Source organism: Chrysochloris asiatica, unplaced genomic scaffold (genome assembly GCF_000296735.1).
Source record: "Chrysochloris asiatica unplaced genomic scaffold, ChrAsi1.0 scaffold00117, whole genome shotgun sequence".
Taxonomy (NCBI): Eukaryota; Metazoa; Chordata; class Mammalia; order Afrosoricida; family Chrysochloridae; genus Chrysochloris; species Chrysochloris asiatica.
Window position 1 is genome coordinate 295,741 of NW_006408635.1, and position 12,086 is coordinate 307,826.

Below are 12,086 nucleotides of genomic sequence, written 5' to 3' on the forward strand. Positions count from 1 at the left end.
CTTTTGAGGTTCCTGCTGTGCGGCGCCAACGCCATGGTCCTGGGGTCCCTCTACACACCCTCCCTGCCGCCAACTCCACCGCGGGTCTAGGCCAGGCCCCAGAGCGCAACCCCAGCCTCCACGTGACGAGCTCGCTTTCTTGTGGCTCCACGGTCCGGCTGCCATCGCCCCCACTTCCCGACCAGAGGCGCATGGGGGCCACCATGCAGGCGTAGCAACTGCCCTAAGAGTTTATCAGTGAGGAGAATGCGCCCAAGTGGCTGGATCTGCTGGTCACAGCGCTGAAAAAGGTTCAAAGGCAAATTCATCCTAAGCTTGAGTCTAAAGATGATGCTCTTCAATATGTGGAAGAATTGACTTTGCAATTATTGAATACCCTATGCCTAGCTCAGCCCCAGGGTGTTTTAGATGTAGAGAAACATGTTCAAAAAAGTTTCCCTCATCCAATTGGTAAGTGGACAATAGCTGATGCCCGATTGGATGTTGAAAAGAGGAAGTGAAGAAACCCTTTATCTCTCCTAGTAGGAAAAAAAAAAAATCATCCTTTATTAAAGTTGCAGTGTTAGAATACATTTCTGGAGACATTTGAAAGCTGGTGGGAAATTATGTACGAAATATACGACACTGAAATTACAAAAGAAGATATTAAAGTGGCAATGTGTGCCGATAAGGTATTGATGGATACATTTCATCAAGATGTAGAAGATATAAATTTACTATCTTTAACTGATTGAACAGCCTTCCACTTCAGGATAGCAAACTTATTATGATTTGGTAAAAGCATTTACGGCAGAAATCCGTCAACATATAGGGGAACTAAATCTAATTATAAAAGTTTTTCGAGAGCCCTTTGTCTCCAATTCAAAATTGTTTTCAACTAATAATGTAGAAACTATACTTAGCCGTAGAGTAGACATACATGAACTTAGTGTAATGTTACTGGACCATATGGAAGATACCATAGAAATGACAGACGAAGGCAGTCCTTATCCATTAGTAGGAAGCTGCTTTGAAGATTTAGCAGAGGAACTGACATTTGACCCATATGAATCATATGTTAGAGATATTTTGCGACCTGGTTTTCACGATCTTTTCCTTAGTCAATTATCAAAGCACTCTATTAGTAGTTAATTGGCGAAGGTTTCAAAGAAGCTGTTCAATATGTTTTACCCAGGCTACTTCTAGCCCCTGTTTACCACTGTCTACAGTGCTTTGGACTTTTGAAGCAGTTAGCAGAAAAGAGTGAAGATCAAGAAGACAAGCAATGTTTAAAACAAGCAATAACAGCTTTCCTTAATGTTCAGAGTGGTATGGGAAAAATATGTTCTAAAAGTCTTACAAAACGAAGACTGAGTGAATCTGCATGTCGATTTTATAGTCAACAAATGAAGAGAAAACAACCAGCAATCAAGAAAAGGAACAAGATTCAGAAGACTATTGAATGCTGAGAGGGAAAAGACATTGGACAGTGTTGCAATGAGTTTGTAATGGATGGAACTCTTACCCGTGTAGGAGCCAAACATGAGACACACATATTTCTCTTTGATGGCTTCATGATTTGCTGTAAATCAGATCATGGCCAACCAAGACTCCCTGGTGCTAGCAATGCAGAATAGCATCTTAAAGAAAAGGGTTTTTGTTTTGTTTTGTATTTATGAGAAAGCTACAAATTAATAAAGATGACACCAATGAGTACAAGCACACTTTTGAAATAATTTTAAAAGATGAAAATAGTGTTATATTTTCTGCCAAGTCAGCTGAAGAGAAAAACAATCGGATGGCAGCATTGTTATCTTTACAGTATTGGAGTACACTGGAAAAGACGCTTGATGTAATAATGCTACAGGAAGAGAATGAGGAGCAGATGAGGATTCCTAGTGCCAATGTATATAGATTTCCAGAGCCTGATTCACAAGACTATAGTTTAAAGAAAACATGCAGCCCAAGGCTGGAATTCCAATGATCAAAGCAGGAACTGTCATTAAACTTATATTCCAATTTTGTTCGGTCATTTATTACCATATACAGATCCTTTTGCAAACCTCAGGAACTACTGAGTTTTATCATTTGTTGTTGTTGTTAAGTGCCTTCAAGTCGGTTCCGACCCATAGCGACCCTGTACAGGGTTTCCAAGGGTGTAAATCTTTACGGGAGTAGAAAGCCTCATCTTTCTCCCGCGGAGCAGCTGGTAGTTTCGAACCGCTGACCTTAAGGTTCGCAGCCCAATTCGTAACCACTACGCTACCAGAGTTCCTTGAGTTTTATTATAGAAAGGCTTAAATTCCAGAGCCTGACCTAACAGAAGTGGATTGCATAACTATAGAGAATGAACACCAACCCCTTAATGCAGAATTAAAAAGGTTTAGAAAAGAATATATTCAGCTTGTACATCTACGAGTATTAAATGTGTGTCAGCACTGGATAGAACATTACTTCTATGATTTTGAAAGAGATGCAGATTTCTTACAATGAATGGAAGACTTTATTGGAACAGTAAGAGGTAAAGCAATGAAAAAATGGGTTGAATCCATCACTATGATAATCCAAAGTAAAAAAATTGCAACAGACAATGGATCAGGCCATAATATTACACTTCAGAGTTCACCTCCTACTGTTGAGTGGCATCTAAGCTGACCTGGGCACATAGAGACTTTTGACCTGCTCACATTGCACCCAAGAGAAATTACTCGACAACTCACTTTACTTGAATCAGATCTATACCGAGCTGTGCAACCATCAGAATTAGTGGGAAATGTGTGGACAAAAGAAGACAAATTAATTCTCCTGATCTTCTGAAAATGATCCGGCACACCACGAACCTCACTCAATGGTTTGAGAAAGGTGCTCAGAAGACCAGTCCGGCGATCTGCTTCTGAAAACTCACCCTATGAAAAACCCCATGGAAACAGTGGTGCTCACACACGTGGAGTCTCCAGCGTTGGACTCAAATATGACAGCAACGGGTAGTGCTGGTGATTGTTGCTGGTGAATGTGTTCTGACTCTTCTTGACCCTGTAGAGGGTTTCTGTAGAGTGGTTGGTGGGTTTGAACTGCTAACCTTGTGGTTGGTTGTCCAGTACTTTTTAACGATCAGATGCTAGAGTCTCAGCCCAGGTTCTTAGAATGTCTGATGGTGATACCTGGTTTTTACAAAAGTTCCAGAGGCGATTTCAGTTTGCATATCTACTTAACAATAACTGAAATAGGTAAATAAATGTTGTGAATAAATTATTAAAAAAAAAAAAAAAGAAGCAGCAGCTCGGAAGTGCATTGGTTACGTGCTTGGCAACCAATTGAAAATGTCTGCAATTGGAACCTATAAAGATTACAGCTTAGAATAACCTGAGGCAGTTCTGCTGTAGCACATGGGGTTGCTATGAGACAGAATCGACTCTATACAACCTCAACAGCAATGATGGCTTTAATGAGAGATGCATTTTTACCAATTACATGCAAAATACAGGAAAGATGTTGAGAATGTGTGAAAATGAGTGATTATAATGACTAACTACATACAGGCTCTGAGCTTACAGAGACGAGAAGAACAAATATTAAAGATGTGAGAGGCAGCACAAATGTGATTGTTGTTGTTGTTAAATGTCATCCAGTTGATTCTGACTCATAGCGACCCTGTATAGAATTTCCGAGGAGCGACTGGTGAGCTTGAGCCACCAACCTTGCAGTTCTAGCTGACCTTGCAGTCCAGTGCATTAACCTGCAACACCACACCAGGACTCCAAAATGTGGTGGGATCAAGAATTGAAGGGGATTGTGAGGTCCTGGTAATCATCTGGATGGATTAAGCAATATCCATTACATTTATTATTGAACTATGGGTGGGTTGTACATATTTGTCTTAATAAGATCAGAGGCATACATACAGGAATAAATGAGGGGACTGAGATGGAACACTATTAATGGAGGACACAGGGGACTGAGGGTTTAAAGTATTAGAAAGCATTTTTAAAACTGGATATGGAAATAAGTTTAAGAACGATGACAATAGTGATGTTGAAAGAATGATAATGGACCAGGAGTTAAAAATCTTCAAGGTGTAGGATGGAATGGAAACGTCTGCAGTAAGGGGGATTAGTAATGTCCTTTGATGGTGTCACATTTCTCCCTGGTCTTCTCTTTCTTGGGTGGGGGGGGATTGGGTACTAAAGATTAGAATTAGTCCCACGGGGTGGCCACTTCTCAGCCACAGAAGAGCAATAAGCATTCAGTTAGAATCTCTTTATTGCAAAGCAAAAGTACTCTTCAAAGAGAGAAGCCGGTCTTTCTCTGAGAGCGGAGTACACCTCTTAGCAGTAGGGATCATAGATTAGATTAGGTCAAAGCAGAGGAACACTTCAAAGAGAGAGGCAGGTCTGTCTCCACAAGATTGGGATTGGAGTACACTGGTTTATAAAGGTATGGGGTCTCTTCCTCGAAGGGTGGGCTAATACATATTAATTAGGAGGAGTGGTATGATGAATATTCATGGTTTTATGACTAAAGGGGCACAGGCTTCTTGGAAATGGGGTGCCTTCTGCAGCTGTCAGCTTTAGGCACTATCTTCATGGCTCGTCTGCCTGCGGCCGGCTACTTCTATGGGGTTTCAGGTTCTGATGTCCCGATCTCTGTCTCTAGGCTGTTCTCAATGTAATCCTTCTTGTTGGACTAGAGATGTCCTCCCCCTTTCAGTGGAAACCAGGGTAAGAGAGTATCAGGGTATCATTGTCCCTGGCAATGAAACATGATACAAAGATGGATGGTTGGTTGTTTTCTTTGGTTTTTTACACTGGTCCAAGTTTGGGTTATTCTAGTTTTGCAAGACTGGTTTCAACATTCAGAAGTAATTGTAGCCTATGATATTAACAGGATAAAGAAGTAAAGCACTCAAAAAGCCTGAGTAAAATTGAAATAGTGGGAAACTCCCACAGCATGAAAGAGTACAAAGAACCTACACATAGCAGTATATTTAATGATGAAATATTAAATGATTTTTTCCCAATATTGGAAACAACGTAAAGATATCTATTCTCTCTCATCACTTTTATTCAACATGACACTGGAAATCCTAGTCAGTTTAATAAGGCAAAAAAATAAAATAAAATAAAAAAAGGAAATAAAAGGGTATATTGATTGAAAAGGAAAAACAAACAATTGTCTCTACTTGCAAATGGCATGATTTTCTATATAAAACATTCCAACAAAGCTACAAAAAGCCCCTAGAACTAATAAGTGACTTTAACAAGATCACAATGAACAAGTGAGTGAAATAGAATATATTTTTAAGTCACTAAAACAATGAAATAAGCTCATTGTCATCAAGTCAATTCCAACTCAGAGCAACGTTCTAGGATTGAGTAGGATGGACTCCTAAGGGTTCCAAGACTAAATCTTTACAGAAGCAGATTGCTACAGCTCTCTCCTGAGGAACAGCCTGTGAGTTCGAGTCACAGACTTTTCTGGTTAGTAGTCAGGAATTTAAGGAGCTCTGATAGAGTAGTGGTTACGAATCGGGCTGCTAACCTCAGGGTCATCAGTTCGAAACTACCAGCTGTTCCATGGGAGAAAGATGAGGCTTTCTGCTCCCGTAAAGATTTATAGACTCAGACACCCTGTACAGACTCGCTATGAGTCGGAACTGACTCCACAGCACGTAACAACAAGTCAGGAATTTAACTATTGTTCCACCACGGCTCCTTTATTGTAAGGTTTTATTGTGAACTGAAGGATCGTTTACATGGGAGAATATGGGCTTTACACCATCGTTTCAATGCAATGATTACAATCTCCTCCATGCATCATCATTCAATAGTATTTGTTTTTCTTTTCTTTCTTTCTTTTTTTTTTTTTGGAGGAGGGAATGGATGTTTTTATAGAGGTGAAAGAAAGAATGGACAGGTCAGTGGCAATGAAGAGCAGAGGATGCTAGCCTCATCTCAAGAGAGAGAATCACCACCACTTGAGATTAATGTGAAATATGGAAGCTATTAGCCAGAGTTAAAGCATTATAGAGCTTATGCACTGTTTGGTAAGGGACTAGAGAGGATGGTTATTTTTCATCTTTCATAAGAATGTATGTCAAAAACATAAGGGTAAGCAGTGTTTATGGGACATGAAAACTTAATTTCATACAAATAGGAAAACCAAAAAGCAACATAAGAAAACAACAGAATTTAAGGTAATTTTTTTCACTAAAGGCCAAATGGGATATTTTAAAAATAATTATAGGAACAATTCCAATGATATTTAATAATGTTGAACTTGAATACACTTAGATCAGAATTATGAAGATAATTAAGAAAAACAGTAATATCTAATTTTAACACATTACTGTAAGAACAGATCAAACAATAATTAGTTAGAATATGAAAGATTTGAACAATTTTCAAGCTTGGCATGTGTAGAACTCTGCAACAAACAGACTGAAAGCTCATTAAAACACACACAAGCACACGAAAATTGGACCATGTTCTTACCACAAAAGTAGTCTCAACAAATTCCAAAAATAATCATGTTATATAAGCCATGCTGGCTGAATAAAATGAAATACAATTTGAAAATATATAATCACAGTCTCCAGTTGCTCTTATAGTTTGAAATTAAAAACCACATTTTTTTTTTTTTCTTAAATTTGGGGCTAAAGAAGAAGCTAGTATTACAATTGAATTATAGTTATTATGTAAGTAAATAAAATATTCATGTTTAAAAACACGTAATATGGAGAAAATTAATTAATACTTAGAAATGCAGTAGTTTGAAATCCAAAGGCAGTTTGCCTACGAATGACTCTAGATAGACAGTGCTTAGCTCCATTTTGTTTTGTGCTTAGATTTAAATTTCAGATACCACCTTATCTTGAGTACTTCATGCATTGCTGATGATTGAATTTCCCAATCAGAAAGAGAGTATATTTTAAAGTGGGATTTGGTTCACTTTCTTGAGCCAGTACAGGAAGAACAGAAACTCTCTGGAAGGAACTTTCCAGGGCAAGATCCTGAGTGCCTGCCAGGGATGCATGGTTGTGACATCACAACCTGAGAGATTCACAGACAGTTTGTAAGTTTTCCTGTTTACCAGATTCCCCTTCCAGCTTCGGTAGATCTGGTTTCTATATATAAAGCATTGCTACCCTCAGAAGTCATTGTGGGAGGAGAGTCCTTTGTTCTCTATGTTCTATGAAAAGTCACCGTGTGAAGATAAGATGTTGGATTTTGTTAAGATGATTTCCCTCACTTGGGTGACCTATGTTTGTTTTTAGTCCTGTTTAAGACTTAACAAAGAGTCTCAATAATATTTGTATCTTTCTAGATGGAGTCTATTTTTTTCCCTACCATAAGAAGAAAATGCATGTTTATAAATACATGTGTTAAAAAAGAATGAATAACATGACTTTATAAAACAGACGTGCCCTGTGACCTCAACCCACTGGCATCAACTTGATTCCCACTGACGGTGACTCTAGACCAGAGTGCCATTGCTCCATAGGGTTTCTGAGACTTTAAATTTTTATGAGAGCAGTTAGCCTCCTTTTTCTTCCGTGGAATGGCTCATAGATTTGGACTACTCCCTAGTGCCCCATTGTTGTTGTTCTTAGGTTCCATTGATTCAGTTCCCACTCGTAGTGACAGTAGGTACAACTGTCCTCACAATTATTATGCTTGAGCCCATTGTTGCTACCGTGTTAATGCACCTTGTTGAACGTCTTCTTCTTTTCTACTAACCCTCCACTGTACTAAGCATGGTGTCCTACTCCAGGGACTGATTCCTCCTAACATATCCAAAAACTGCAAGAGGATGTCTCACCATTCTGTTTCCAAGGAACATTCAGATTGCACTTCTTCAAAGACAGATTGGTTTGTTCTTTTGTCAATATGTGGTACTTTATTTTTCTCCAACACCATAGTTTAAACACATCAATTCTTCTGTGGTCTTCTTTATTCATTGTATACCTTTCACAAACATATGAAGCTATTAAAAATACCATGACTGGAATCAAGTGCACTTTCATCCCCAAAGTGATATCTTTGCTCTTTATCTTTTAAAGCAGATTTGCCTAATGGAATACATTGATTTTTCTGACTGCTGCTTCCATAAGTGTTGATTATGTTGTTGTTGTCAGGTGCCATCAAGTCAGAACCAACTCATAGAGACCCCATGCACAGCAGAACGAAACTATGTCCAATCCTGGGCCAACCTCACTACCGCTGCCACGCTTGACGCCATCAATGATGCCACCTGGCTGATCCATCTCATTGGGGGTCTTCCTCCCTTTCTCTGACCCTCCATCTCACCCAGCATGACATCCTACTCTAGCGAGTGTTCCCTCCTGACAATATGTCCAAAGTATGAGAGACAAAGCTTAGCCATCTTGGCCTCCAAGGAGCACTCTGGCTGCACCTCTTCCAAAACATATCTATTGGTTCTTCTGGCAGTCCATGGCACTTTTAGTATTCTCCTCCAACACCACAATTCAAAGGCATCAATTCTTCTATGATCTTCCTTATTCACTGTCCAGCTTTCACATCCATATGAGGTTATTGAAAATACCATGGCTTTGGTCAGGAGCACCTTAGTCCTCAAGCTGACACCTCTGCTCTTCAATACTTTAAAAAGTTCCTGTGCAGCAGATTTGTCTAATGCAATACATCATCTGATCTCTTGACTGCTGCTTCTGCGAATGTTGATAATTGATCCAAGAAGAATGAAGTCCTTGACAACCTCAATCTTTTCTCCATTGATAAGAATGTTGTTTATTGGTCCAGTGGTGAGTATTTTTGTTTTCTTGACATTGAGATACAATCCATATCGAAGGCTGTGCTCTTTGATCTTCATCAGTAAGCTTCAAGCCCTCTTCATTTTCAGCAAGCAAGGTTGTATCATCTGCATATCACAGGTTGTTAATGAGTCTTCCTCCAATCCTGATGCCACGTTTTTCTTCGTAGAACCCAGTTTCTCGTATTATTTGCTCAGTGTTGATTATAGATCCAAGAAAAATGAATTATTTGACAAATTCAATCTTTTCTATATTATTTTGATGTTATTTATTAGTCCAGTGGTGAGGATTTCTGTTTTCTTTATATTGAAGTGCAATTCATACTGATGACTACGGTCTTTGATTTTCTTCAGTAAGTATTTCAACTTCCAGCAAGCAAGGTTGTTTTATCTGCATATCACAGATTGTAAATGGTTCTTCCTCTAATCCTTATGCCACATTTTTCATCATATAATCAAGATTTTCAAATGATTTGTTCTGCATACAGATTGAATAAGTATGGCGAAAGGATACAATCCTGGCACACACCTTTCCTGATTTTGTGAAACTTTCAGTACCTCCTTGTCCTATTATAACCACTGCCTCTTGGTCTAAATACATGTTCCTCATGAGCACAATGAAGTGTTTTGGAATACCTATTTTTCACAATATTATCCATAGTTTGTTTTGATCTACAGAGTCTAATGCCGTTGCACAGGCAATAAAGCACAAATTAACATCTTTCTGGTGTTCTCCGTTTTTAGCTAAAATCCATCAGACATCAACCATGATATCCTTCATTGGACATCCTCCTCTGAAACCAGTTTGAATTTCCGGCAGCTCCCTGTCCATGTAGTACTACAACTATATTTTGATTTTCTTAAGAAAAATTTTACTTTCATGGGATATTAATGATATTGCTTGATGTTTTCTGTGGGATTGTCTCTCTTCTGAATGGGCACAGATATGGATCTCTTTCAATCAGTCAGATAGCTGTCTTCCAAATTTCTTGGCAAAGATGAGGGATAGCCTTAAACTCTGCATCAATTTGTTGAAACATTTCAATTTGTATTCTATGAATTATTAGAGCCTTGTGTTTCCCCAATGCCTTCATTGCAGCTTGGACTTATTCCTTCAATACCATCTGTTCTGGATAATATTCTGCCTCTCAAAATGGTTGAGCACTTACCAGTTCTTTTTGGTACAGTGAATCTGTGTATTCCTTTCTTTTTTTGATCATTCAAAATTTTAATATTTTTCCTGCTTAATTCAATATTTTGCTCAAAGAATCCTCCAATATTGCAACCTGAGGCTTGATTTTTCTCTTCAGTTCTTTCAGCTTGAGAAATGTTAAAAATGTTCTACCCTTTTGGTTTTCTAATTCCAGGTTTTTTCACATTTCATTTTAGGACTTAATCTTCTTGAGCTGCCCTTTGAAGTTTCCTGTTCAGCTATTTTACTTCCTCATTCTTACAGTTTCCCCAATGAGGCACTGTATAACACACACACACATCTCACATTGTAAATATTGAACTAAAAAAAAAACAAACAAAAAAAAACCTAAGACTCAGAAAGACTTAGTTTTCAAGCTACCAAGAGACAAAGAACGGATTCGATATCTGTTTTGTAGTCTGTCATTCTTACTGCAGAGGGATATATTGTTGCCTTGTGCTCAACTATCACTTACAAATATATGTATCCAGCATCTTCAACATGTTTTGGGGAAAATTCCATTTTATTTTTCCCATGAGCTTTTGAAGCCCTCTTATATATGTCTGTCGGCCTCTCTATCTATCTATCTATCGATCTGAGTGACACCATGAGTTGGAATTGATTCAATGACTGTCTATAGAGATATATTTTCTATTCAACAATTATCTGTTTATAGAATAGCAATATATCTGATTGTTCTTCTCTCCTCTTAAGGGGTGTCACTAGGGTTGGTGTCATCCAGTGCATTAGCTCATATTGTCACATACCTCAACTCTGTACCAGACATTACAGAATTCTAAGTAGTGTTCATTATCAATTTTATGATCAACTAATATTTGGTAAATGTTAACTTTCTTAATTGTAAAATTTCTTAGGGTACATTAATACTATCAATACAATTACATTGTGAAATGTTTCTACACTGAATTACAGCATTGTTAGTTACATTATTAGTAACTGAATGGAAGCCTTGGATTTTTCTCTTTCTTTTCCTTTAATTACTACTTTATTCTCAAAAAGTTATTGATCTAGGTTCACAAGTACTAATTACCCCAATATTGTAGCTAAAGCACCAAAATTTTTAACAAAATCTGCAACTATAAAGCACTGGCAACAAAGAAAGCAATAGTGCATGTTTGTAATGTGTGCACATGATTCAAAACATCATTGTAACTAGGTAATAAAGACAGCTACAACCATAGTGTATTGTTGTTATTAAGTGTCACAGCAACCCTGTATAAGGCTTCTGAGGAACAGCTGGTGGGTTTGCCGACTTTGTGGTTTGAAGTCCAGTGATGATCCTACAGCGCCACACCAGGAGTCCTGTTGTTGTTGTTGTTGTTAGTTGCCATGGAGTCAGTACCTATATATAGAAACTTTATACACAGCAGAATGAAACACTGCCCGGTCCTCACAATCACTACTATGCTTGAGCCATTGATGCTGCCACTGTGCCAATCCATCTCATTAGGGGCCTTCCTCTCTTTCGCTGACCCACCACTTTACCAAGCTTGACGTACTTCTCCAGGAACGGATTCCCTCCTGGTAATATATCCGAAGTATGAGAGATGAAGTCTGGCTATTCTGGTTTCTAGGGAGCATTCTGGCTGTACTTCCAATGCATATTTGTTTGTTATTTTTGTGGTCCATTATACTTTTAATATTCTCCTCCAATACTCAAATGTACCAATTCTTCTACAGTCTTCTTTATTCATTGTTCAACTTTCACATGCATGTGAGGTTATTGAAAATACCAACGTTTGGGTCTGATGCACCTTAGTCCTCCAACTGACATCTTTAGTCTTGATCAGAATTGCCTAATGCAGTACACCATTTGATTTCTTGACTGTTGCTTCCATGAGTGTTTGTGGTTCATCAAGAAAAATGAAGATTTTGACAACTTCAATTTTTTTCTATTTATCTTGATACTATTTACTGGACCAGATGTGAGGTTTTTGTTCCATTGTTATTGTTAAGTGCCATAGAGTCGGTTCCGACCCATAGCGACCTTGTATAGGGTTTCCAAAGAGCAGCTGGTGAGCTTGAACCGCTGACCTTACAGTTCCAATAGCTTTGCAGTCTCATTAACCCACAGCGCCACACCAGGACTCCTTTGTTCCATTAGAAA

The 12,086-nt window shown here is 38.4% G+C and overlaps 1 pseudogene; it reads left to right on the forward strand.

Annotated features, from left to right (window-relative positions):
- Positions 1 to 203: 203 nt before the first annotated feature.
- On the forward strand, positions 204 to 2,876 carry LOC102837484 (annotated as a pseudogene).
- Positions 2,877 to 12,086: the final 9,210 nt, after the last annotated feature.